The sequence below is a fragment of the Eumetopias jubatus genome, unplaced genomic scaffold, assembly GCF_037043125.1.
Source record: "Eumetopias jubatus isolate StellerSeaLion01/CBP00866 unplaced genomic scaffold, mEumJub1_p1.0 scaffold_7, whole genome shotgun sequence".
Lineage (NCBI taxonomy): Eukaryota > Metazoa > Chordata > Mammalia > Carnivora > Otariidae > Eumetopias > Eumetopias jubatus.
In genome coordinates, this window is record NW_028274813.1 from 58392069 (window position 1) to 58419008 (window position 26940).

At 36.7% G+C, this 26940-nt stretch overlaps 1 pseudogene; it reads right to left on the reverse strand.

The window, feature by feature from the left end:
* Positions 1-1329: 1329 nt before the first annotated feature.
* On the reverse strand, positions 1330-25801 carry LOC114204959 (general transcription factor IIH subunit 3 pseudogene; annotated as a pseudogene).
* Positions 25802-26940: the final 1139 nt, after the last annotated feature.

The following is a 26940-nucleotide window of genomic DNA, read 5'->3' on the forward strand; positions in this document are numbered from 1 at the left end:
TTTTTCCTTATATTTAAAACAATGACTTCTATTAAACTTAAGTATGCTATGAAATATTAAATATTATTTAAAACTCACAAATGCAAGCAGGTTATAAAACTTAAGTAAGTTTTTACAAGTAAAAATCACAACTGATTACTGAAATATTTTTCATATTTAAAAGCTCTAAAAATATAGGATATGAAATATGTCTAGAAATAATTAGCCAAACACCAAGTATCTTAAAACTCAGCTTTTAAGATGGTATTACAGCATAAATAGAATACGAAATAAATAGAAGTTTTCATGCACAAACAAGTTTTATCAATTACTTTTAAAAACAAAGAAGCTGCAATTCCTCAGATTCTTCTTATTCAGTGCTAGAACTTAAAGGGATTTTTAACACCCTCAAGGGCAAAAAAAAACCACCACAAACCCTTAAATTTCTTTTAATGTTAAAATTACAAAGAATTTTCTTTTTTTGAATTTACAGAAATTTACATTTGAAAGCTGCTAGAGAAGAATCTCTAATATTAATATATTTTTTTCATTGAAATGTAAATAATTATATCTGGAGTTCACCATTAACTGTTATAAGAAAGTTAGCAGTCTCAGAGAAATTCCCAAAAGAGCTCAGGCTGTAGCTTTTACAAATAAGTGCTTAAAACCATTGTTCTGAAGAAAAACTTACACCGCTAGGCTACTGTACTCACATTCCTTTGCTCCTTTAAAATGAGATTTTGTAGTCACTCAGTGATGAACCATTTTTATTTGGGTCACATTTTCTAAACATAGATAGATGCCAGGCAGAGAAATAAATACCTGTTTATATCTAAGTAGTTTCAAACTAGTGAATTGGGGTTTTATTTATTTAACTTGTCAAAGTTAACTGTTGGCAAGGTATATATTGTTTTTCTAAAGTTGTGTTCAAATTTCACACATCTGTCACCTCATGAAAAGGACTTCAATTTGACTAATATGCACTATTGCTATAATCAAACCCAAAACCTCACTTTGAGAGATAATCATCCTATTTAAAAAGTGACTCACAAATTTGCTATCTTTTCTCCATTTCTGGTAAAAAATTAGAAAGCATAAAAAATATATAATGCATAGAATGACTAACTCAAAAAATTATTGTCTTAGAAGTGCACAATGAGAATGTTTTGTTAAAAATATTTCTTCTAAGAAACTAGCTATACAAAAAATAATTGTGCATGGTTTTTATATTGTTTCTTGTCAGAGACTTTCCTGTGCAATTCTTCTACTACAATTTCAAATTCAAGTTCCAATAATCTGGATGGTGGAAAGGATAAATATTTTATCATTCAGTAACTTTGCAGTGAAATTTTAGCAGAAACAGCTGAAATTGCAGAATATTGACACACACGCAAGACATAACAAAGTTTAAGGAGATTTTGATGGCAAAAGCAAGTAGCCACATAATCAACATAAATTGGTGGTAAAAGATTGAGATCTTTGATCATGATCACAAAGAAAAACCCAGAATAAATATTGCAGAATCGAAAGCATGAGGCACCTTATAGGTTCTTCTGTGATGTCACAAGCCTGTTGTTAGATGCACAAATCAAAGCCTGAATTCTTAATTTCATTTGCTCATTATCTTTAACTTTCTTGATTCTTCTATGAGTGTAACAAAGCACTTTGGTGAAGAATCCTACCACCAGACTTTCTGTATGTTGCTTCTTCGTGTAACTTTGTCATTAAATCTTTCATCTCTTCTGGAATAACTTAATTTGCTGCTGCTACTGGCTCATATTTTCCATCTTTACTTTCTGAGGAGGAATTAAAATCAGGAGGAATATTGCCAGGGTCTCCTAAGAAGTCCCTGTATCTGCTGTCTTTTCCAGGATATAAGAAATGCCTATCTTGAATGTGATGTGGTTATCGTAATGAGCTTGTTGAAATGATTAATGAATGAACTGGGACATTCCACATATCATCACAGCACCTGTGTGTTTAAAAAAGTAAAGAGATTCTTTGAATGCTTGCTTTCTCCAGCAAATTGATTTGGTATCAATTCTGATAGCTGGAGACCATGGTGGCCCCAGATCCTTAGTAGAGAACCTTTAGCCAGGAATTACCTTATGTCCTATGGACTCACAACCTTTGGATTTCTTAACTTTGAACTGAGTTTCTTAATCATTACTTTTTTCTTCCTATCTTTTATTTAGAAGTGTTATGGTCTTTATCTTTTAGTGTTCATCTTAGGAATGAAAAACATTATCATTGACTGATCAATATCTAACATTAATCAATAATTTTACTCTTCTCCTGGTTCATACAGAAAGCTTAAAACACTTGCCTATATTTCCATCATTCCCAAGCTACATATATTTTTTATGAGTCAATGTTTATTGAGATTAACTCACATTAGCAACTTTCTTTGTTCTTTATTCTTTTTATATTTTTTGCCCCCTTGATCTTCTCCAGTGATTATTTTCCTTTTTCCTAGAAAACATCCTTTGCAAATTCCTGTGGGTACAGGTTTCCCAGTGGTAAATTCTTTCAATTTTTTATTCATCTGAAATTTTATTATTATTATTATTATTATTATTATTATTATTATTACTACTACAGATTCTAGGTTAGCGGTTTCTTTCTGACTTCTGCTGCTACTGTGAAGAAGTCACCTGTCAGTCTGTTACTCCCTTGAAGGCAAGTTGCTCTAGTTGCATTAAATATTTATTTGATTTTATCCAGTTTCACTATGATGTGTTTAGGTACAGATTTCCTTTCATTTAATCTGCTTGGTATTTATTGGGATTCCTGAAGATTGGTGTTTTTCGGGGCGCCTGGGTGGCTCAGTCGTTAAGCGTCTGCCTTCGGCTCAGGTCATGATCTCAGGGTCCTGGGATCGAGCCCCGCATCGGGCTCCCTGCTCGGCGGGAAGCCTGCTTCTCCCTCTCCCACTCCCCCTGCTTGTGTTCCCTCTCTCGCTGTGTCTCTGTCAAATAAATAAAAAAAAAATCAAAAAAAAAAAAAGATTGGTGTTTTTCATTCAGTTTGGGGGGAATTCGAAGCCCAATCTCCACAAATATTGCCAGTGTCTCTTTTTTCTTCTTCTAGATGCCAGAACTTGGAATTTCCCATGGGATTCTCTGTCTTTTATATTCTCTTCCATGTTTTCCACCGTTTTTGCTGCTTGCATACTACATTCTGGAGGGTGTCTTCTGACCTGTTTTCAGTTTATTCTCTTCAACTGTCCAATATGTTGTTGAATTCCCATTAAATTCTTAATTTTGTTTGTGAAATTTTCAGTTCTCAAATTTCAATATATTTCTTTTTCAAATCCTCTAAGTCACTTTTTATGGTTGGCAGCTTCCTGCTGAAATTTTTGGAGCTTACTTTTCTTTTCCTCAAAAATGGTAAGCAGAGTTGAACTGTGTCTGATAATACCTATCACTATTTTGATTATTTTTATCACTGCTGGTTCTCGTTCATGGTATTGTTTTTCTTTATGCTTCAGTGAGTGCTGGGCATTATGTTTGAAAAAAGTGTTTGCTGGAGTAATACGAGGCTCAGGTTGACATTCTCTTCCTCTAAAGTGGGGTACTAACAATCTAGGGTATACTTGCAAACTCACAGCCTGAGATTTCCTGGGCTATTGAGATTTAAAAAAGAAGTGAGTCTACTATTTGGACAAAGGTTGGTTTATTTTTGTTTTACTACTATTCTTAGGGTGTAGCCGTTTGGGGTCCCAAGTCCCTGTGTTGGGTGGGCCCTGAACTCTGACTTCCCCCTTTTGCTCTAAGAGGCTTTTGAAAGCACATATTGGCTTCCTCTTCTAGATCAGCAACTGCTCAGAGGACAAACTTTTTCCCAAGCCTTGGATTTTTATCCTGTAATTACTCATGATCTTGATATATCTTTGATACTTTTAAGAAAAAAAAAATTAATAATATATTTAATCCAGATTATTTATTTATTTATTTATCTATCTATTTATTTACATATTTCTGAATGTGGTTGGCTTTGGTCAAATTACTTAGCCTTTCATTACGCAAAACAAAAATTATTTCAAGCATCCATTCCATTTTCTTGATATCCATTTCTCTCCCTCCTTTCTCTCGCTTTTTCTTTTCTTCTCTTTTAAAATATTTATGTACTTTTTTTTTCAGAAGATTATATGAAAGATAAACCTTAAGAGTTCTTGAATGTCATTCTTTTGCTTTCATATTTGATTAGTAGTTTGATTATACATGGAATTGTTATAAAGTCATTTTATATTAAATTTTCAAGACATGATTTCACTATTTTCAGCATTTATTGTTCCTGATGAGAACATTAACACTATTCTGTTTTTGTTTATATATATATATATATATATATGGAAGTCTCCTGTTTTCTAGGGAAATCAGCACCAGAAAACCCCACTTAATAGAAATCTATTTAAATTGGATTGTTTTGGTGTACTGTTTTCTGATAAAAATAAATGATAGCATGATATGACATCTCCCAAGTTATATTTCACTTTCTAGCACAGTCATAAAGATAGCAACTTCTACAAAAATATTTTAAGACTTCCCTCCAGGACCTTATCTTAGATTCTTTAATTTTTAAATGATTCTCCTTTGAAAATCCTTTCCTGTTATTTTCCTGGTTGATTTTCCCCTCATCCATCATTAACTGATCTTACTCTACTAATCCTCATTTAACAATGGCTTTGTTGGTGATTCAAGAAGTAACCAACACTTTCATTAACTCTATGAAATCTAACATCTTCTCAAGATTTGCAATTTTATTTTAAAATCAACTTATGCTATATATGTATTACCATACATTTATTAAGATATTTATTTTGTTGGGCGCCTGGGTGGCTCAGTCGTTAAGCATCTGCCTTCAGCTCGGGTCATGATCCCGGGGTCCTGGGATCGAGTCCTGCATCGGGCTCCCTGCTTGGCGGGGGGCCTGCTTCTCCCTCTCCCACTCCCCCTGCTTGTGTTCCTGCTCTCACTGTCTCTCTCTCTGTCAAATAAACAAATGGAATCTTAAAAAAAAGATATTTATTTTATCATGTGTTTATTAAAAACCCAATAAAAGATTGACCAAAATAGTTTGTGATGCGATTGATGAGGACAGATGTTAGAGTGACAGGGGATGGGTATTTGAGTTAGGACTAATCTTATAGAGGCCAGTCCATTAATGATATTTTTGAGGCATAACTGTGCTTCCGTATGCAATCTCATGACTATAAGAAAACAGTAGTGAATCTATCAGACCTCATGGACCTTATATAATTTGTTTCTATCGCCTTTTCCTGGAAGCTTCTAGGATATTCTCTTTATATTTGGTGTGTTACAAAATTTCATGTGGCTATTTCTAGATACTGGTCTTTTTCATTCATTGTGCTCAGCATCTACATCTTTCAGTTTGAAGCCAGGTGTCTTCAATTCTGGTACATTTGCCTCTTTGCTTTTATTTTATCTGACAATATGATCCATCTACTTGCCATCTTCTAGAGATTTTAATAAATCTCTGGTCTGCTGATAGCTCTCTCTCTTCCCTTTTTGGTGCTGTTATGAGCTTACTATCTTCTGTATCTCTTTATTGTAATTTTTACAGGAATTTTGGAGGAAGGAAGGTAAACATCTATGTTGATAGTCTGCCAAGTAGGACCAGAAGCTTCAGTATCATTTATATTAGATGCAGAGCACTTTATTGAATAGAAATAGCTACATCAATCTATCTTCATCTCTCCATCTATACCAACTCCCTATTACTGGATATTTAGGTTAAGATTTTTTTTAAAATGCTGTCCATAATTTTTGATGTTTCCAATTTTAAAATCTCCCTTTTCTCTGGATACACATAGAAATTACCACAAGCAAAATACTATTTTAACTTGAATAAATTTACGTTCTACATTAGTTAAATATTCCATTCTTTTTAATGTGACAACCACTTGAGGACAAATTAGGAGAGAATGGCTCTTTTGAGGGCCACATAATGAGATGATTCAGTGGAAAGGGCTTTTCACAGTCAGTCTAGAGAGATATGAATACTCAGGATAGGCCTCAATTTTCCAGCACAACGCAAACTAGACCCAGAGGAGAGAATATCGTAACTGCTGATATTGAGAGGCCCATACACTAAAAGCAACCAAATTTTCCCCAGCACTAGGATTAGGCAGTCATCCTCAAGAACAGTTGAAACAGTAGCAAAGAGAGGCATTTTCTGTTAGGGAAAGTTGAAACCAAAAGTGAGTAAAAGAGGTTTTTGACTGCCTATTAGGAAAGAGACACATTTTAGGACATTATGGATGGATGAAATATTTTGAATATGAGCCCTAAATCAGTTATGCTAAACAATCTAAAATTCATTCACTTTTTAAAGTTTTTTTTTTTTTTTTTTTTTATCATTGATTTGCACAGCAGAAGGATGAACCTGAAAGTAAATGTTGTTTTCATGGTGAAGTCATATTGATGCTAGTTACTAAGCTATTGAAATCCTTATTAATGGAATAACATTCAGAGCTCAAAGATTTAAAAAGTAACACCAGGGCCTATAGAAGGGCTTCTCAATGAAGTATGGGACATTAATCCTCCAGATAGCATCTGTTTCTTTAAATGCTCCACTGCTCCAAATTAATCAGAGGGGTGGATGTACTGAACTTCAAGTTGTGGCTGAGCTCTCTCTCCCAGGAGGGGATCTTGTGTGTCCCAAAGCAACGAGTGGCCAAGATCCCTTTGTGTCACAGATGGTCACAGTTCAAATGTGGTATATAGAGAAGCTTTTGTTAAAAGATAAAAATTATCATCACTCTAATCATTAAAATTAGCACAACTCTATCTTTAATTTTTTCCTCAACTTTTTGTAGATTTAATGGTTCTCCTGAGCAATAACAGGTAATTTTGCTTATCTATTAAGAGGTAACTTTTTGAGTCTAGCTTCTTTTCCTTGAACCAGTGCTAGGCTTCCTAGAGATCTTCTAATGATGAGCTGACTCAGAAGTGGAAAGATCTCTGAAGCTACTCTGAGTCAGATGGCATGAGGTGGAGTAGAAGAACTCTGGGCTAAGAGTCCAAAGTTCTAGGTCTAATCTTGGCTTAGCTGCATTTCACCTCATCTGTAAAATGGGATTAATAGTGCTAGCTCTGCCTAACTACAAGATTGTGAAGAATAAATAGGACTACAGCATGTGAAGGCATTAACATTTATTTTATACTTGGGAATTTTTGGTATTCTATTTTGAGAAAGAGGAAGAAAATGCCTTTTCATCCTCTCCTCCGCTGATAGATTCTTGGGTATATTAGTTGGCTCAGATTGCCTGTAATAATACCACAGACAGAGTGGCTTAAGCAACAGAAATTTATTTTCTCACAGTTTTGGATGCTAGAAGTCTGAGATCAGGGTTCCAGCCAATTCAGTTTCTGTTGAGAGTCCTTTTTCTAGCTTGTAGATGGCAGCTTTCTCATGTCCTTACAGGCCTTTCATTTTCTATGCTTTTCTTTTGAGGACACTAATTCTATCAGATTGGGTCCTCACTCCATGACCCCATTTAACCTTAATTACTTCCTTACTCCAAATACAATCCCACTCGGGGTTAGGGCTCCAACATATGAATTTTGGGGGTGGGCTTGGGGGACACAGACATTCCATCCACAACATTAGGAAAGATTACATTGATCCCAAGCCTCTGGAGTCCTCAGCTGTGGACTCACAAATACCAGTCACTCAGATGAGGCATCAACAGAGAAAAAAGGACCTAAAGATTTGCTTTCCAGAGCCTTTCAATTAGATCTTACATGGAGACTCTTCCATTCTCAGATGGATATGTCACTTTTGAGATGTTCTGCCAAATATTTTCATGCAACTTTGGACATTGTCAAGATGTTTTGAGAAATAATTGGATTCAGGACATCTGCACCAGAGTCTTAGCACTTAATTGTTTTTATGGATTGTTCCACAGCAAATTTCTTAAGAGAATCTCCGTACCTCCTTTATGTTTGAGGAATCTATGCTATAAAGACAGGAAAATAATGTGATTTTAATTTTAACCAGAGTATGGCAGCCATGTAAAGCACTAGAGAAAAATTTATTCTTTAGAACTAGGAGGGTATAAAAGGAAACACTGTGAACAACCGTATGTTGGAAAGATGCGTCATTTTAGCCCAGGTATTTGGCATTTGTGTTGATACTTTGCATACTCTATATATGGCCCTGGGATGGGGTAGGTGCTATGATGAAGTGGCAGTGATTTGTGTCTTGCCCTAGGATAAGGGAACAGCTAACAGGGAGCTCATCCTGAGGTGGTGGAGTCCCTGAGAGAACAGTGGTCCCAGGAGCACAGGATATTCATAAATCAGGAGGTGCTCACTTCAGAGATGTCTGCCAACAGGAACTAGGGTCCTCATGCTTGGCTTAAATTTGGGGCAGGTCCTTGTCTTTGGGAAAAGAACAGTCCTAGATAAGCTTGTCTACTAGACAGGTTAGTCAGGTAAGGGGTGGGGCAGAGAAAACAATGCAGAAGCTCAGTGACCAGAACTGGGGCATAGGGTCAGGCTAGAGTAGGGTGACCTGCTTCTGAGATTGGGAAAGTAAGAATTTTACATTATTCCTGGCGAGATAGAGGATGATGTCAGAAATTTAGGTTTATGTAGGGTAGTTTTTCTGCTGCTCTCTCGCTAATTTTTAGTTTTCTTCCCATTGTCTGAACTAGGAAGCCTGATGTATGTGGACCTCAAATGACAGAGCCATATTTTCTTGGAGAGACTTTTCAACACCCTTTAAATAACTTTATAATTTTTTATAATTTTAGGTGAAGGCTCTGAGGACTAACAATTTACTCAGGTTCACAAAGCATTTCTAGGAGCAGAGTCATAATTGGAAGACAATTCCATTTTTCCTAATGGGAAAATGATCACATAGTGATAGACAGTTTTTGCTCTGCAAGGTGTTAGTCTGGTGAGCATTCTTTTTTTGTGTTTCTGAAACAGGATGTTAAATGAGACTCTGTTTTGGTTTTGTATCAGACCTCAAAGGCTGAGAACAAAACTATATTTGCTGAACATTCTTGTATTCCAAAGTGATGTGCTAGGCCACCTGTGGTAGACATGCCAAGGATGTGGTCACCTAGGGTATGAAAACACTGAGTAGAAGAATCAAATTGGTGAGCACCTGAGGTACTCTCTACCTTCCCCTCATCATGGAGGAAGATGGCCAGGTGCTTTCTGCTCACCTCAGGCCTCTCAGAGGCAGAGGCTGACACAAAGAATGGGGGCCCAATAGACTGGTATCTTCCTCAAGTCTAAGAGCTCTGAGGATGAGAAGTCACTGGGTCGTGTGTGTGTGTGAAAAACTGCACATCTACCAATGGCAGGGGTGGTGGTGTTTCCTCTGAGGGCCATGCAGAAGAAGGAAACACCATTAGAGCAAGTCTTCAAAAGGGGTGCAGGAGTTGCTGGTAGTGGGTGGCTATTGATAGGTTTTCAACAAGATAGTCTGTGTGGGGTGGATTACCAGAGTATGAGGGTTGAGGTTGGGGTCTGGAAAAGGCTGGTAGAAACATAAATGTCATGCCTGTCCTGGGATATGCAATTGGAAGCTTCTGGTGGGGGATGCTGAGTTTCTGAGAAACCCACAGAAGTACCTTGTGAGTATAAACATCCACCAAGCTCAGAAAACAGCCTTCCTCACCTGTCCTCCCACTCCAGGGGCTCAGAAGCCACAGATTGGGAGGGAGGAGCAGAAGGGCAAGGTGAGAAATGGAAGCAGGTGTGAGCAACCGCCCTTGCCTCCCTCACTGCAGGTTTCCTGGGCTGTGGCAGGCTCAAAGTGGGGATGTTTTAAAGGATGTGTAGGGTTTGGTTATTGCTTGACACTACATATTTCAGACACTGAAAGAGAAATACCTTTTGGCTAAAAGTGACCTGAAGACTTTTTAGTATTTGAGAGTAGTCTGAAAAAATTTACGAGATTTTCTTGAGATTTCTTCCTTGGGCAGAGGAAGAACTAGCCCAAAGAGCAAGTTTAGTGTGTGTGTGTGTGTGTGTGTGTGTGTGTGTGTGTGTGTGTGTGTGTGTGTGTGTGTGTGGAGGGGGAGGGCAAAGGGTAGTAGTGGTAGAAATCTGTATGCTATTGAGGTGATATTCAATCAAATAAATGGTGTTACTTCTGTAGTTCCCGGGATAAAATCCATCTAATACCTACCAAGTTATCTTGTTCTTACAGATAACACAACCCATCTGTCACTAGAAAGTAAGCATCTTGAGCATCAATTCAGTGGCTTTTTCTCTAAAATGTAATACAATGTCTGTCATATAATAGATGCTCAGTAAATATTTTTGGATGAGCAGCTACTTGGAGGTAGTATCACTTACTGCTTAAGAGTTTAGGTTCTGGATTCCGAGAATCCTGAGTTCCAATCACAGTTCCAATCCACCATTTTCTAGTGCTGTCATTTTGGACAGTTTTTAAAAAGTTTCTTTGTACTTCAGATTCCTGTATTTAATATAGATATAATAGTTCCACCTCAGTAATTTTCTTTTCAGAATTACACAAAATAATGTAATGGTCTGACTCATTAAGTGTTCAAAATGTAATGATGTAGCTTATCATATTTTGTAAATTGTCGCTGCATGCATTTTATTACCCTCTCATAAAGAGTTTATACTCTACACACATATTATTGATTTGAGTTGAATTTTAGCAAAAAGAAACATGCTACTTTTTAAGAGCCAATTAAAATAATTTCCCCTTCCTTCCTCCCTCCCTCCCTCCCCCCTCCCTCCCTCCCTCCCTTCCTTCCTTCCTTCCTTCCTTCCTTCCTTCCTTCGTTTTAAGAATATTACCTGGGGTGAGATATGGGGAGGCCAGAACAAATCAAGAGAGAGAAACCAGGAAGAGTTTCATAGTTTATTGTACTCACCGTTCTCTGGGGAGAAGACAGCACACGCAACACAAGGCCACTCAGGAGAAGCACCGGATCAGTCAGGAGGCAAGGAGGAGAGAGAGGAACTATGGGTAAGTGCCTTTATTGTTGGTTCTGAGTGAAGGAAAAGGTGAGGCAGGGCAAGCAGGTTTAGGATTGGCCAATTTGAATAATATCAGTGGGCTCTGGGACTTAGGGGCTGGCCCTGGTTGTAGGTGCCTGGCCCTTGGGCAGTTAGAGCAGGTATATAGTGACACGGAGTGTGGGAGCTGATATGGGAGGTGGTTGGGGGGGGTGTGGACTTAATTAGCTGCTTAAGAAGGTGGAATGACCAGCCTCTAGTCAGGGCCTCCAAACTGGGTCAAGACAGTATTTGAAAACCTATATTCCACTACATAGAGTCAAATGTTAGCAGGAACTGAGGCAGAGGTTTTTACTAGGTAGAATCTGTCATGTGCACATTGTAAATAGTGCTGCAAATGCATCTGCTAGGCCAAGGCATGAGTAGCCTAATGCCATTATACTCAGTTCTCTTAACATGTGAAAATTTCTGCCTAAGGGGAGAGCAAAAGGATTCTTGCTACTTAATATTTGCTTAGCATAGCATATTTGGGGAATGCTTCAGAATATCTTATGAATGAATCTCAAAGTACCTGAAAGTTGTAGCTGTGTCTATTTATACATGTACTGAACATATATTGAACATTTTTTTCCTCTTAAAACCATTGAATTTGGGTAAATTGGCCCATAAATATTGAGTCTCTCAGTTTTTCAAGTCAGAGTCTCTTGACTGCCCTGCTAGAATATGTCACTGAGCAAAGGGGGCATTGAGGAAACATGGAGAGACTATTATATGTTATTTTTCTTTCATTTATTTGTTTTGTTTTTTGGGAAGAAAGAACAAAAGGAGGCAGATATGGGGAGTGAAAAGTTCAATACAGTGTATAGATTTGTAGTATTTACTGATTACAGCAGAAAACATAAGTTTTCTTGCCTCTTATTTAAAAATAGATCTCTGAATGTGTCTCCCACATTCCTGTAATGAATAACAACCACACTAGTATTCTAAAGAAAATCCTGGTTATTAAATTTCTATAGTAAAGAATTGTTTCAAAAGACCTTACTTTACATTTTAAGACTACTTGCAATCTTGATACATTTTTATGTTACTGGCATCAAATTATTTTTAGTTCAACTGGCCACAGTTGGGAATAAGCCTAGATTCTATATCGAACATTCATACTGTATAAACATCTGATTATATAGCCAATGTAAAGATGTGGTCTATGGTTTTTACACAAACCATGGTAAAAAGGAAATTCAAATAATATGACACCTATCTTGTAAGCTTCCTGGTACCAGACAGATATGTCAAGCTCATTCATATAAAAAATGTATTTCATTTAAAAACTTAAGGTCACTAAGTAAATACTGTTTCAGTAAGCAAGCAATTCAGATAAGAAATTATACATTTATAAATATACTGACCTACCAAATGAAAACTTAGAATGAGCTGCAGGAGTAGTTGTAATAGCATATATAGTCTGTATATACATAGAGAACATAAGGTATGAAACACTGAAAGAATCATGGAATGCAAAAGAACACTAACGGAAGTCCTTCTCTGGTTGTTACCAACCATGTGACCTTGGGCAGATTGACCTTGCTGGGGTTCAAGTTCCTCAGGTGAAAAAGAGGGGACATATTAAATAATCCCTAAGATTTCTTCTATTGCAGATGGCCATGGTTTCTTTTTTATAACTTATTTCTCATTTAAGAAGAGAATAGATAAAATGCAAGGTATAAAATATGAATTGCATTGTATAATAGGAAATCATGAACTTCATGTTGGCATGTTTTTTTCTTTTCAAAATATTGTTGTTGAAGTTCAGTTGATATGCAATAAATTGTACATATTTAAAGTGTACAACTGGAAAAGTTTTGACATTTGGATACATCTGGGAGGGCATCACCCCAGGTTTTCTCAGGCCTTTGGTGTAACATCTCCCTTCTCCCCTTCCTTGTCCTCCTCCCTGTGCCCAGGGAACCACTGATCTACTTTCTGTTCATATACTTTAATTAGCATTTTATAGAATTTTATATAAATGAGATCATACAGTGCATGTACTTTTTATTTTTGGCCTGGCTTCTGTTACTCAGCATAATTATTTTTTTAAAGATTTATTTATTTATTTGAAAGAGAGAGCAAGCACGAGTGGGGGGGCGCAGAGGGAGAGAAGCAGACTCCCTGCTGAGCAAGGAACCTGACATGGGGCTCAATCTCAAGACCCTGGAATCATGACCTGAGTCGAAACCAAGAGTCAGACGCTTAACTGACTGAGCCACCCAGGCACCCCTCAGCATCATTATTTTGAGCATCACTTGTGTTATTTCATGTATCGGTAGTGTAACCCTTTATATTACTGAATAATACTCCATTGTAAGAATGTCACAGTTTATCCATTCACTGCTTGATTCACATTTGCATTGTTTCCAATGTGTATCCATAACAAATGAAGCTGCTATGCGTATTCCTGTATGTCCCTGTATGGTCCTATGCTTTCTTTTGGAAAAATACCTAGAAGGGAATGGTTAGATCTTATGGTAGGTGTCTATTTACCTTTTAAGAAAACACACAAGTATTTTCTGCAGTGATTGTACCATTTTATATTCCCACCAGTAGTGTATGAGAGTTCTAGTTCTTCCATATCCTCACCAATGACTGGTATGGTCATTTAATTAAATTTTAGCCAACCTAATGGGTGTAAGGTGGTATCTCATTGTGTTTTCTTTTCTTTTAAAGGTTTTATTTATTTATTTTAGAGAGAGAGAGAGCATGCAAGAGTGAGTGGGGAGGGGCAGAGGGAGAAAGAATCTAAAGCAGACTCCACACTGAGTGCAGAGCCCCATGTGGGGCTTGATCTGACCTCGAGATCACGACCTGAGTGGAAACCAGGAGTCCAATGCTTAACCAGCTGAGCCACCCAGGCGCCCCTCTCATTGTGGTTTTAATTTGCATTTTCCTAAGGACTAGTGATACTGAGCATCTTTTCATGTGCTTATTTGGCCACTGTATGTCTTTTTTACTGAAGTATCTGTTCAGATTTTTTTTCCTTCTGTTTGTAATAGGATTGTTTGTTTTCTTATTACTGAGTTTTGAGAATATATAATTTATATATTGTAGCTATTCTTTTAAGGCTTGTTAGGTGGGACCAGAGCAGTGCTCTGTCTCCAGCTAAATATCCCCCAATACTGAGGTAAGTCCTTTCTGTACTCTCTACCCAATGTCCTGTGAATCATGTGGTTTTCCTGTCTGGTTGGTGGGAACAGGCACTATTCTTGGACCTGTGTGAAAACCAGGCACTATTACCTATAATTCTTTGGAGTAGTTCTTTCCTTGTCCTTGGGTAATTTCTGCAAGAACATATCCTGATTAGTAATCAGTTGAAAACTTAAGAGAGACTCTCTGCAGGCCTCTGGGGTCCCCTTTTCTGCACTTTTCTCCTTTCTGGAACTCTGTCTGGAGAATTCTAACTGCATTGATCTCAACTCAGGAAGTCTGTTGGGCACTTCTTGGTTTCTCTCTACCTGGCAGCATACAATAAACTGGGGCAGTTTTGTGCCTTATCTTGTTTGCTTTCTTAGAGTTCACTGTCATTTGTTGTCTGATACCTAGTGTCTTGAAAATGACTTTTACATGTTTTTGTCTTTTTTTTTTTCTTTTTTGCTGCTTCAGGTGAAAGGTAAATTTGGTCCCTTTTCCTCCATTTTGGCCATAGTTAGAGTGATTTTAAAATTATTTTGAAGTTTGCATAAAGTCCTAATGTGAGCCACTGGCCATTTGGGCATTATATTTGCTTGCTCATAATCTCACTATTATTAACATTTTGGTGTATATTTCTCTAGTTCCCTTTCACTTTTTGTTAAACAGCTTTTTTGAAATACAATTCACATACCATACAATTCATCCATTTAAGTTGTGTCATTCAGTGGTTTTTAACATAGTCACAGATATGTGCAACCATCCCCACAGTCAATTTTAGAATATTTTTTTTATCACTGCAACAGGAACTTCAAACCCTCCTCTATCACTCCCATCATTCCCTTCCCGCCTAGTTCTAAGCACCCACTAATCCACTTTCTCCCTCTGTAGATTTGCCTACTCCATACACTTTATATTAGTGGAATCATATAATATATGGTCTTTTGTGGTTGACTTGTTCACTTAGCATCATGCTTTTAAGATTCATCCATGCTGTAGCCCGTTATCAGTACTTTCTTCTTTTTTATGGCCAAATTATGTTCAACTGAATGGACATATCAAAAATTTTCAATCAAGTCATCTGTTGTTGATAATGGAGGTTTGGTTTCTACCTTCGGCCATTGTGAATATGACTGCTGTAAACATCATGCGCACATATTTGAGTACCTGCTTTTAATTACTTGGATATCTCTATGAGTGAAATTGCTGGGTTGTATGGTAATTCTATGTTTAACTTTTTGAGGAACTGTCAAACTGATTTCCACAGTGACTGCATTATTTTATATTTACCTCAGCAGTGTACAATTTATTCACATTCTTGTAAGCACTTTGCTATTTTTCATGTTTAAAAAAATATAGAAAGAAAGGAGAACCCTGTTACACTGTTGGTGGGAATGCAAGTTGGTGCAGCCACTTTGGAAAACAGTATAGAGGTTCCTCAAAAAATTAAAAATAGAGCTACCCTATGACCCAGCAATTGCACTCCTGGGTATTTACCCCAAAGACACAGATGTAGTGAAAAGAAGGGCCATATGCACCCCAATGTTCATAGTGGCAATAGCCAAACTGTGGAAAGAGCCCAGATGCCCTTCAACAGATGAATGGATAAAGAAGATGTGGTCCATATATACAATGGAATATCACTCAGCCATCAGAAAGGATGAATACCCAACTTTTACATCAATATGGGTGAGACTGGAGGACATTATGCTAAGTGAAATAATTCAAGCAGAGAAAGTCAATTATCATATGATTTCACTTATTTGTGGAACATAAGAAATGGCATGGAGGATATTAGGAGAAGGAAGGGAAAAATGAATGGGAGGAAATCAGAGGGAGAGATGAACCATGAGAGACTATGGACTCTGAGAAACAATCTGAGGGTTTCAGAGGGGAGGGGTGTGGGGGATGGGTTAGCCTGGTGATGGGTATTAAGGAGGGCACGTACTGCATGGAGCACTGGGTATTATACAAAAACAATGAATCGTGGATCACTACATCAAAAACTAATGATGTAATGTATGGTGACTAACATAACATAATAAAATAAAAATCAATAAAAAAATATATAACCATCTTGGATGCCTGGGTAGCTGTCAGTTGACTGTCTGACTCTTGATTTTGGCTCAGGTCATGATCTCAGGGTCATGGGATTGAGCCCCACATTGTGCTCCTGCCCCATTGTCGACTATGCGCTCAGTGTGGAGTCTGCTAGAGATCTGTCCTTTCCCCCACTCTCTCTCCCTCTCTCTCAAGTAAATAAATAAATAAATAAATAAATAAATAAATAAATAAATAAATAAAATCTTAAAAAAGAATGGTATAGCCATCCTACTGGGTATGAAGCGGTATCTCATTGTGGCTTCGATTAGCATTTCCCTAAGTACTAATGATGTTAAACATCTTTTTATGTACTTTTTGGTTATTTGTATATCTTCTTTGAAAAAAATGTCTATTCAAGTGCTTTGCCCATTTTTTAATCAGGTTGTTTGTTGTTGAGTTGTAGGAGTTCTTTATATATTCTGGATACTAAAATCTTATCAGATATATGACTAACAAAAATTTCCTCCCTTTCTGTGGATTGTCTTTTCACTTTTGTGACAGTATCCTTTGACGTACAAAAGGTTTTAAAATTTGATGAAATTCAACTTATCTATTTGGGTTTTTTTTTTAAATCACTTGTGCTTTTGGTGTCATATCTAAGAAAATGTTCCCAAATTTAAGGCCATGAAGATTCACCCTGTGTTTTCTTCTAATAATTTTATAGCTTGAGCTCTTTCATTTAGGTCTTTGATCTATCTTGATTCAATATTTGAAAGTGCTATGAGGTAAAGTCTAACTTTATTCTTTTAAGTGTGGCTTTCCCATTGTCCTGGAACAATTTGTTGAGAATTCTGTTCTTTCCCCATTAAATGATCTTGGTACTCTTGTTGAAAATTAGTTGACCATAGACATATGGGTTTATTTCTGGACTCTAAATTCTATTTCATTGGTCTATATGTTTATCCTTATGCTAGTACCATACCATACTAAGTTTTGAAATTGCAAAATGTGAGTTCTCCTACTTTGTTCATTTTTTTTCAAGATTGTTTTGGCTATTATGAGTTCCTTAAGATCCCATATTTAATATTAGAATCAACTTGTCAATTTCTACAGAGGAGTCAGCTGAAATTTTAAGGGGCATTGCATTAAATCTGTTGGTCAATTTGAGGAATATTGCCATCTTAAAAATATTAAGTTTTCTAACTCATGAACATAGGGATGATTTTCTATTCATTTAAATATTCTTTAATTTCTTTCAATAATGTTTTATAGTTTTCAGCATATAAGTTTTGTATTTTTACTAAATGCATTCTTAAATATTTTATTCTTTTTTTGATGCTATTATAAATGGAGATTTAAAAATTAATTTTCAGATTGCTTATTACAAATGTGTAGAATTATAAATGATTTTTGTATATTGATTTTAAATCTTTCAAACTTGTGGAACTTTTGGTGAATTCCTTAGGATCTTCTATATATAAGATCATGTTAAGTGTGAATAACATGAGATAGTTTTACTTCTTTTTCAATCTGAATAACATCTGTCTATCTAACTGTCATCTATTTATTTATTTTTGCCTAATTGCCCTGGCTAAATGTTGAATAGAAGTGGTGAAAGCAGATATTCTTATCTTGTTCTTTTTTTTCTTTAAGTCTTAATTTTTAAGGAATCTCTTACCCAGCATGGGGCTCGAACTTACAACCTTGAGATCAAGAATTGCATACTCTACTGACTGAGCCAACGAGGTGCCTTTCTTACCTTGTTCTTGATCTTAGAAGGAAAGCGTCCTGTTTCTCACCATGAAGAATTATGTTAACTGTAGGTTTTTTGTAGATGCCCTTTATCAGGTTGTGGAAGTGCCTTTCCATTCCTTGTTTGTTGAATGTTTCTATCATGAAATGGTGTTGAATTTAATCACATTCTTTTTCTACTTCTATTCAGATGACCATGTAGGTTTTGTTCTTTTTTATTGTATTAATAGAATATATTACATTAATTGATTTGCAAATGATGTCTTTGGTTTTGATACCAGGGTAACACTGATCTCATAAAATGAGTTGGGCAGTGTTCCCTCCTCTTCTAATTTTTGGAAGAATTTGCGAAGAATTAGTATTCATGCTTCTTTAAATGTTTAATAGAATTCAGCAGCCATTTGGGGCTGTTTTTTATTTGTAGGTAACTTTTTGATTACTAAGCAAGCTTTTTTTTTCTGATAGCTTTATTTATAAAATCTATTTTTCTTGAATCAGTTTCAACACTTTGTGTCCTTCTAATAATTTGTCAATTTTATCTAAGTTAACTAATTTATTAGCATACAACTGTCTATGGTATTCCTTTATACTCCTTTTCATTTCTTTAAAGTTGATAGTAATGTTTGCTTTCATTTCTGATTCTAATAATTCGAGTCTTTTCTATTTTGGTCAATTTAGCTAAAATTTTCTCAAATTTGTTGTTTCTCTTTTCCAGATAAAAATAATTTAACCTGTATTTTCTTGTGTTCCTGTGTGTGTGGGTGTGGGTGTATGTTTTACATTAAACTTTTTAATCCAACTGGAATTCATTTCAATATATGATATAAGGAAGGAATCTTACTTTTTATTTTAAAATAGTTAACCAGTTATTCCAGTTCCACTTTTTGAATAATTTTTCCATCTCAAATGATTTTGAAATTTACTTTAATTATACACTGTATTTTTACATATACTATGGATTATTTCTAGGCTTTCTCTTATTTTGTGTAATTATATCTACCAATTCTTATGATGAATATCACACTGCTTTTATTTCTTATTATTTTATCATATATATATATTTTAAGGTTGTATTTATTTATCAGAGAAAGAGAGAGAGACAGAGAGAGCACAAGCAGGGGAAGTGGCAGGCAGAGAAAGAAGCAGGCTCCCTGCTCCCAATGCAGGGCTCCATCCCAGGACCCTGGGATCATGACCTGAGCCGAAGGCAGATGCTTAACGACTGAGCCACCCAGGCGTCCCTATTTGATCATTTATAAAAACCTTTAGTAACTAGAAAAAAAAAAAAAACCCTACCCTCTTATTACTTCTTAAATGTTTTTTTATTAGCTATTTCTGTCAGTTTACATTCCAGCTGGTCATTAGAATCACTTTGTCACATCACCTCTGTTCCCTCTATACCCCCTTCCCCAAGGAGTAGTTGAGTTTTTTCGAACTTTGGGAGTTTATTTGATCTGAAATAACTTCATATAATATTCTGAGAAAGATTGACATTTTAAAATACTGAACATACAGGTCGCAGGTGCTCTCCTACCCTTTGACCTATTTTTAGTGCTGCTGACCACTAGACTCCTGAACTTCTTCAAGGGTAACTACGGAATTATCCTTGACTCTCTCCTTATGGCACTATTTCTCAGGTCTTCTCTTTCTTTTTCCCTTCCTCCTCCATTAGGACTTTATTTCTAAACAATTCCATATCAGTCTCTCTCCTTCCCCACATTGCTTCTCAAAGTTACAAAAATTATCTTCGTCTATTTTTTTCTTAGGAGTCATGACGACTACCAGTTGTTTAATTCAATGAAATAGGCCTTTACTCTGAATTAAGAAATGTCTTCAATTGTCATCTAGAATCTTGCTCCCACTCTAAGCCCACATTCTATTCCCAGACCCCCAACTCAAAATTTGTATTCCTTTCCTACTACTTCTTGGTTTACAATTCCTACTTTAGCAAAACAAAACTATTCATATTTCTTTACTTTAGCAAAGCAAAATTCACTGCCATGTATAATTCACTGACATTTGTCTACAGAAGATCATGTAGACACACTGTTTTGCAGTATTTATTACTTACTATCATCCATAAAAATGCATATCCTCTTCTCCTCCCAGCCCCTGCTTAAAACAAACTTGAGACAAGAAGTATGTCCATTTTAATGCTACTCCAGTCATTCCAGTAGCCTTTTTGTGATGCTGTTATTTAGTTGTAATTGATTACGCAGAGATGCCTTATTTAAGAAAGTATAGTGTATAAACATGTAAAATATATATATAAGTTTATGATTACTTTTATAAATTTGATTCACCATTGGATCCATTTAAATGTTAGCTTATATTTTTTGGAAGCTATAAAAATTTAAACTAGAAACTATTGTCTCCAACAGTGTGAAATCTCTATGTATGTATAAATCAATAATTACAAATAAATAAAATGAATTGCTTCAAACACATGGAAGAATATAAGCCTTAGTATAATTTCAAACATATAAAATTTATTATTTAATGCTTTGGTATTATATCTTCTTTATTAAGCTATTCCTGGGTATTCATATTTGTCAAATACCTATTGTGGGTATAGTTTTTAAAAATCTCTCTATAAGTTCAGGCCATGAGGGATAATGGATTAAAATCATTGTGCCATTAGAGGACTTCCTGACCTAAATTCACCCCCCTGGGCATTAACATAATGAATGCAGAGGACAAATATGAGCAGAGAGAGACCTTTTTCATCCTTTGGGAATCGGAGACTTCTAGTAGAGGACACTCATACTGACTCTTGCAGAAAAGATAGAAGTTAGCTAGACAGTGGGGTGGGAGGGCTGAGCATTCAAAAAATAGCAAGGCATGTATGTGCAGCGACCTGAGAGAATGTGAGAAATTGCTAATATCCAGTACTTTTGGAACAAAGGGTGAATATGCGGTCATGGGGAGATATGGCTAGAAAGCCGACCTGAGGCCAAGTTTCATGAAGAGCTTTGTAAACTATACCAAGGAGTTTGGCCTTTCTTCTATAGGCAATGGGAACTTGCTTACAATTATATCATGAAGGAAATATTCCTATCAGTATATTACGAAGTTCTTATCAATATATCATGAAGGAAAAGCCTCGAATACTGCTTCTTCTATAATGGGTAAGGCAACCTTAAAAAAAAAACAAAAAACAAAAAACACTGGCCTCCTCTTATAAAAAGTGTATCAGCAAATCAGGTTCACAAGTAATGTCAGTTTTTCTGAGTTTCTTAGATTTTGTTTTTTGTAAAGTACTTTTATCTTGTTTTCAAAGATCCAAAGTATAGAATTGTTTACTTGTTTCTAGCAGCTATATTTTTCCCTTCACAGATTGTCCCTGGCTTTGAATGTGCCTTTTGAAATGGTGTTTTCCAATTTGATTCTCAGGAGTAAGGCCTCGAGCATGAAAAACATGAATTTTTTTTCTTAGAAGCAAGTGAGCTTTCCTTCTTTCCTGATGTACACAGATGGTTTCGGATGTATCAATGCTGAGAGCCAGTTACAGTCAAAAGATTTTTTGGTCTTTGGCAAGCCCTAGAGGGTAGAGGAGATTAATGTCACATGTCCTTCTCAACATCAGACTGGAAGAAAGGTTGATAACTAAAATGAATGTTTTAGTCTTAAGGTGAAGAGAAACTTGCACCTTTGGCATTATCTGTACAGGTGACTGAGAAAGCACGCAGGGGCTGGGAGGCACGCTGCTCACCTTGTTTGCGGTGGGGAAGTACTTTACAAAAAACAAAATGGGCCAGAATTTAAAAACGGGAATAGTGTATCTTTGGGGTCCTGGCAAGGGAAAGGTAATGGCAGTGAGAAGGTTCTCAGAGGTGGTGAAGTTTCAGAAGTGAGTAAGGATCACTTGTACGGTCATGGTTCCCACCCAGAGATTCTCCCTGTGAACTCTTCTCTGCTCAAAATTGGAAGGAATTTGCATTAACATGGGAGACTATTTTCTTGGAAAAGCCTCTTAGACCTTAAATAAGTTGCAAGAGACTGTTTTGACAAGGTTCATGAAAATGGTGTCAGGAAAAGGAAATTACTTGCTTTAATAACTCTGACATTATTGGTGTTAAGTGTTTTGCATTCTGTTTGGTGATTTGCATACAGATGGGGCCATGTGGACTCAGAACTGTGTTCCTTTGTGTTTCTTCCCATTTCTAGCACTACAAGAAAATGAGTCAGACATGCAGATCAAGTTGTCCTAAAAGCGCCAGTGATTTTAATTAGTTGTGAGAGAGAAGTTAACCTAAGTACAGCATTGGGATTTGAGTTGGAAGAATATTCTGCTTAACTGTTTCTATCTTGGCCTAGTACCTACAAAACTTCCACATTGCCATAGGATTTTAGAGCTGATGGGGCTTAGAAATCATGTAGTCCAGGTGGGTCAGGACTTCTAGTCTCCTGGCTTTGGGTCAGCTTTTCTCACTATCCTGTGCTCTCTACCTCTTTACAAAATGTAAAATACAATGGCTGTCAGTTAAGTTTAGGGAATTTAAGTATATGATGACCAAAGAAACGCATCCTTGCCAATTTAGATTTTGGTTCTTCTACAGATCTTGTAGTCAATTCATGTGTTATTACCCAGATGTAGAAATTGTTGCACCGGACATCTCTGCACCTCTCCTTGTGGACTTGAGGATCCTTGAATCTTTGAAGCCTTTTAGGAGCCTCTCTTGACATTGCAAAGACACAGATACAGACTCATACCAGTGTTAACCTTTTTGAGCCTCAAACTCCTGTCTTTAAAATGGAGTATTAAAATTGTCCTTTTGTCTTATAAGAGTCCAAGCTTTTTGTTCATCTTTCCACTTCTTTAGAATACTCTGCTTTTCTTCATCTTTCCTTTTTTTTGAAAAACTCAGCTCAAATTCCAATTCCTCCAAGTTTCATGATCTTCTCAGCTCCTTTCTATTATTATTCAATTCTTTTGGCAAGTAATGTTACTACATGATATTTTTCTTACGCTGTGGTTATTTATTGTTTTGTGACCTTTAGCATTTTGATACCTTATGTAAGCTCCAGATTGCTTTTAGAGGGTAAAAACCATGACCTTTCCAATTTTGCATTTAGCAGAATGCATCTCAGGGTGTTTACCACATATTATATGTTTAGCTAATAATTATAATTTTGATTTTATATTGCCATAGGTTTTTTGTTTTGTTTTGTTTTTAACAAAAACATGTTTACAAAAGCTTGGCAAATGGTGGTGTACATGAAAACATTTATTTTTAAAGTGCAGCATATTAGTTATTTTCTTCACTGGATCTCTTTTATTTCTTAGTGTGAAAAATACATCTATAATATTACATCTATAAATTTAATATCTCCATTATTAATTTACCTTATATTTTATTTTTTATTATGTTATGGTAATTACCATACATGACATCATTAGTTTTTGATGTAGTGTTCCATGATTCATTGTTTGCATATAACACCCAGTGCTCCATGCAGTACATGCCCTCTTTAATACCCATCACCAGGCTAACCCATCCCCCCACCCCCCTCCCCTCTAGAACCCTCAGTTTGTTTCTCGGAGTCCATAGTCTCTCATGAGAGACTATCTTATATTTTAAACATAAAAGCATTAGAAAAATAGAATTAATTATTATTTTTGGTGACAGTTTCTAAGCTCAAAATTTTAGAACATCTTGAATCTGTGTTCAAATATGGTCATTTTGATACTAAAATTAAAATTCTGCTGAACATAAAATGTCAACTCCTATATAAGGAGGAAATAAAGTAAATGAATTTTTATTGAAGAGACTTTGGAAAACAGGTCACTTCAAAAGAGATCAAGATTAGAGAAGACTTCATTCTAGACCTACTGGATGAAATAATAAGTGCTACAATTAATAGAATGGTATCTGGTACACATTAGGTCTTAGAATTGCCTAAAACTTTATGAGGTGATGGTCCCTGAATTTTTATGAGATTTATCTCCAAACCTCTGATTCACATATGTTTCATAAAGGTAAAGAACTTGCTATTTTTTGCTCATCAGATCCAGTCAGCATAATGTCATCAATATAAGGACCAGTATATTCCTCTCCTAGTGCTACTGTGACAAATTACCACAAAGTTGCTGTCTTACAACAATACAAATCTATTGGGGCTCCTGGGTGGCTCAGTCGTTAAGCATCTGCCTTCGGCTCAGGTCATGATCCCAGGGTCCTGGGATCGAGCCCCACATCGGGCTCCCCGCTCCGCGGGAAGCCTGCTTCTCCCTCTGCCACTGCCCCTGCTTGTGTTCCCTCTCTTGCTGCCTCTCTCTCTCTCTCTCTGTCAAAGAAATAAATAAAATCTTTTAAAAAACAATATAAATCTATTATTTTATAGTTACCATGGTCAGAAGTCCTAAAATTAATGTGTTGGCAAGTGCTACATTTCTTCTGGAGATTTTAGGGGGAAACCCACTTCCTTGTTTTTTTCAGCTTCTCTAGGGTACCTGCATTTCTTATCTTGTTGTCCGCTCCTCCATCTTCAAAACCAACAGGATAGCATCTTCAAATTTCTCTCTCTCTCTTCTTCTCTCTCAATCTTTCTCTTTCTGATTTCATCATCATATCACCTTCTTTCTTTCTCTGACTCTGGTCCTCCTGCCTCCCTCTTATCCTGACCTTGTGATTAACAAACAGACAAAATTAAATAAGGATGCCCCCTTCACCATGCAGAGATATGACTCTAGTTATGCGTCTAATGGCAATAAGTCGTTGAGGTAATGGGCTTCTCGCGTGAGGGGATGAGCCTTGGAAAACTGGGCGCCTTGACTGGACAGCTGCTCTAGGTGAGGTTAATACAATGTTTTTAAGCAAGGGAAGTCTCCCCAGATCATAGCAGAGTAAGCTTCTTGCAAATTCTGAGCAAAAGAGGCTCAGAATTACTTGAGTTTTCAAAATTCTGATTTTCATCCAAGTGCAAACAGATGCCCTTATTTGTCCTCTGACCTCCAGCATCCTAAGTTTCAGGGGAGACTTTGAGTGACTGTGAATCCTGCCAATCAAAAAATTAAATTTGGTATTTGCTTTTCAGCAATATTGGTCTTATAGATAAAAGAAACAGAGATTCTTTTAAGGCTGCCATGAAAACTTTTCAGTTCTCTGACATGACTTGAAATGAGAGTTTAAGGACCTAAGGTTCTCATTTTTTTTTTTTTAAAGCAAGTCAGTGCACTCAGAAGAATCCAGCTCACACCACTGTCCTTGGGATGATCTCTGTTGACATACTGACATAATGGTAAAGTGTTAACAGCTGCTTGAGTCCCCAAGGAACTCCATCACAATCATCCAGAGCTGATAATTTGATTAACCATTAATGTCACTGCATGTCTTGGATTTTTCACATCCCATTTCCCTTTGGCTAGGAATTCAGTACAACACTGAAGTCTAAAGACATGATCCAAACTGAACTCAAGACCAGAAGCCTCCATATTGCTTGGTAACATGTTAGAAAGGCAAATTCTCAGCTGGTTGCCCCAGACATACAGAATCAGAATCTGTGGGAGTGGGACCCAGGGATCTGTGACTTATAAGCCCTCCAGGTGATTTCGAGTCATGCTAAAGCTTGAGGAGTAGGAACACCTTAGGTTTGCTGACAGAATAAAACGAAGAGGTTGTAGTTATTAATACTTAGATACTTAGAGGAGGAGAGCATGCAGAGCTGACATTCAGACCTCTGAAGAGGAGGTGCTTCTTGGTGGTGTTGGAATCTGAGTTCAGAGGAGCTTCCCCAGGGGCTTGGGATCCACACCTCTGAAGATGGGACGTTCTCTGAATAGTGCTGCTATCTGGGGGTGGGGGAGACAGTGGGGCTGGCTCTGCAAGTATGCAAACGGATTCACTGCTGCTATAGGCAGGAACCACCATGTCCAATGCCAAGTGAAGAAGCAGGGCTGGGGGGAATGCTCATAGAACTGAAAGCCAAGTCTCTTCCGCCTCCCCTAGACTTGCATTCTCTCTCTAGTGCCCTAGACTACAAGAGCCTACAACATACTCTCAGAAATGTGGCTTGCAGAGTCATGGCCCAGGAGCACAAAAGATAAGTACAGAAGGGAGAGTTTGAAACAGAGAGATAATAACGCAGTAAGTGATACAGTTAATTGTTGGGGCTCCCCATCTAATTTATTTATAAGAAGAAATATGAGAAGTGTTTAGATATTATTAGAAAATAAATTTTGAACACATAATTTCCTAAGAATATTTTTTCAGCCAATGGATTCATTTAATAAACAATTATTCTTTTAAAGACTTATGTGGTGTGCTCTATGCTGTGGATTCAGCACCCCATAAAACAGAAAGGGCCCCTGCCCTCAAGAGAATACATTTTACTAGGAAGGCATTTTATTTTTTTAAATTTTTTTTAAAGATTTTATTTGTTTATTTGACAGAGAGAGATAGCGAGAGCAGGAACACAAGCAGGGGAAGTGGGAGAGGGAGAAGCAGGCTTCTCGCTGAGCAGGGAACCCAATGCGGGTCTCGATCCCAGGACCCCGGGATCATGACCTGAGCTGAAGGCAGATGCTTAACGACTAAGCCACCCAGGTGCCCCACTAGGAAGGCATTTTAGTTCATGTGTATCATGATATTGCAACTCAAATTCTTATCACTTATACTGTTCATATGTGTGGATTGTGATTTAAAAAAATATTATGAAGTTAAGTGCAAAAATAACTTGGAAGCAGAAGCTGATAAAAATACTGTAACTGCATCTTGATTTCAACTGTGTGATTATCAGTAAGGTTTCATTGTTCTTACTTATTTTAATAAGTGGCATAAATTTATACGTGTATAACTTAATATTAAAACATAAACAATATAGCAGTTGGGTGCTCCGAAGGGCACATCTAGTTATGTGACTTCTCTCGTAATTGTCTTAAGAACCACTTAAGTTCTTATACAAATTCTTTAGTGAACAACCAAAAATGTACTTGGAAATAGAGAGCTCAGTTCTGACAGTCCCTTCATAAAGAAGCTGGGGAATTAATACAATAGTGTTATTGTTGTGG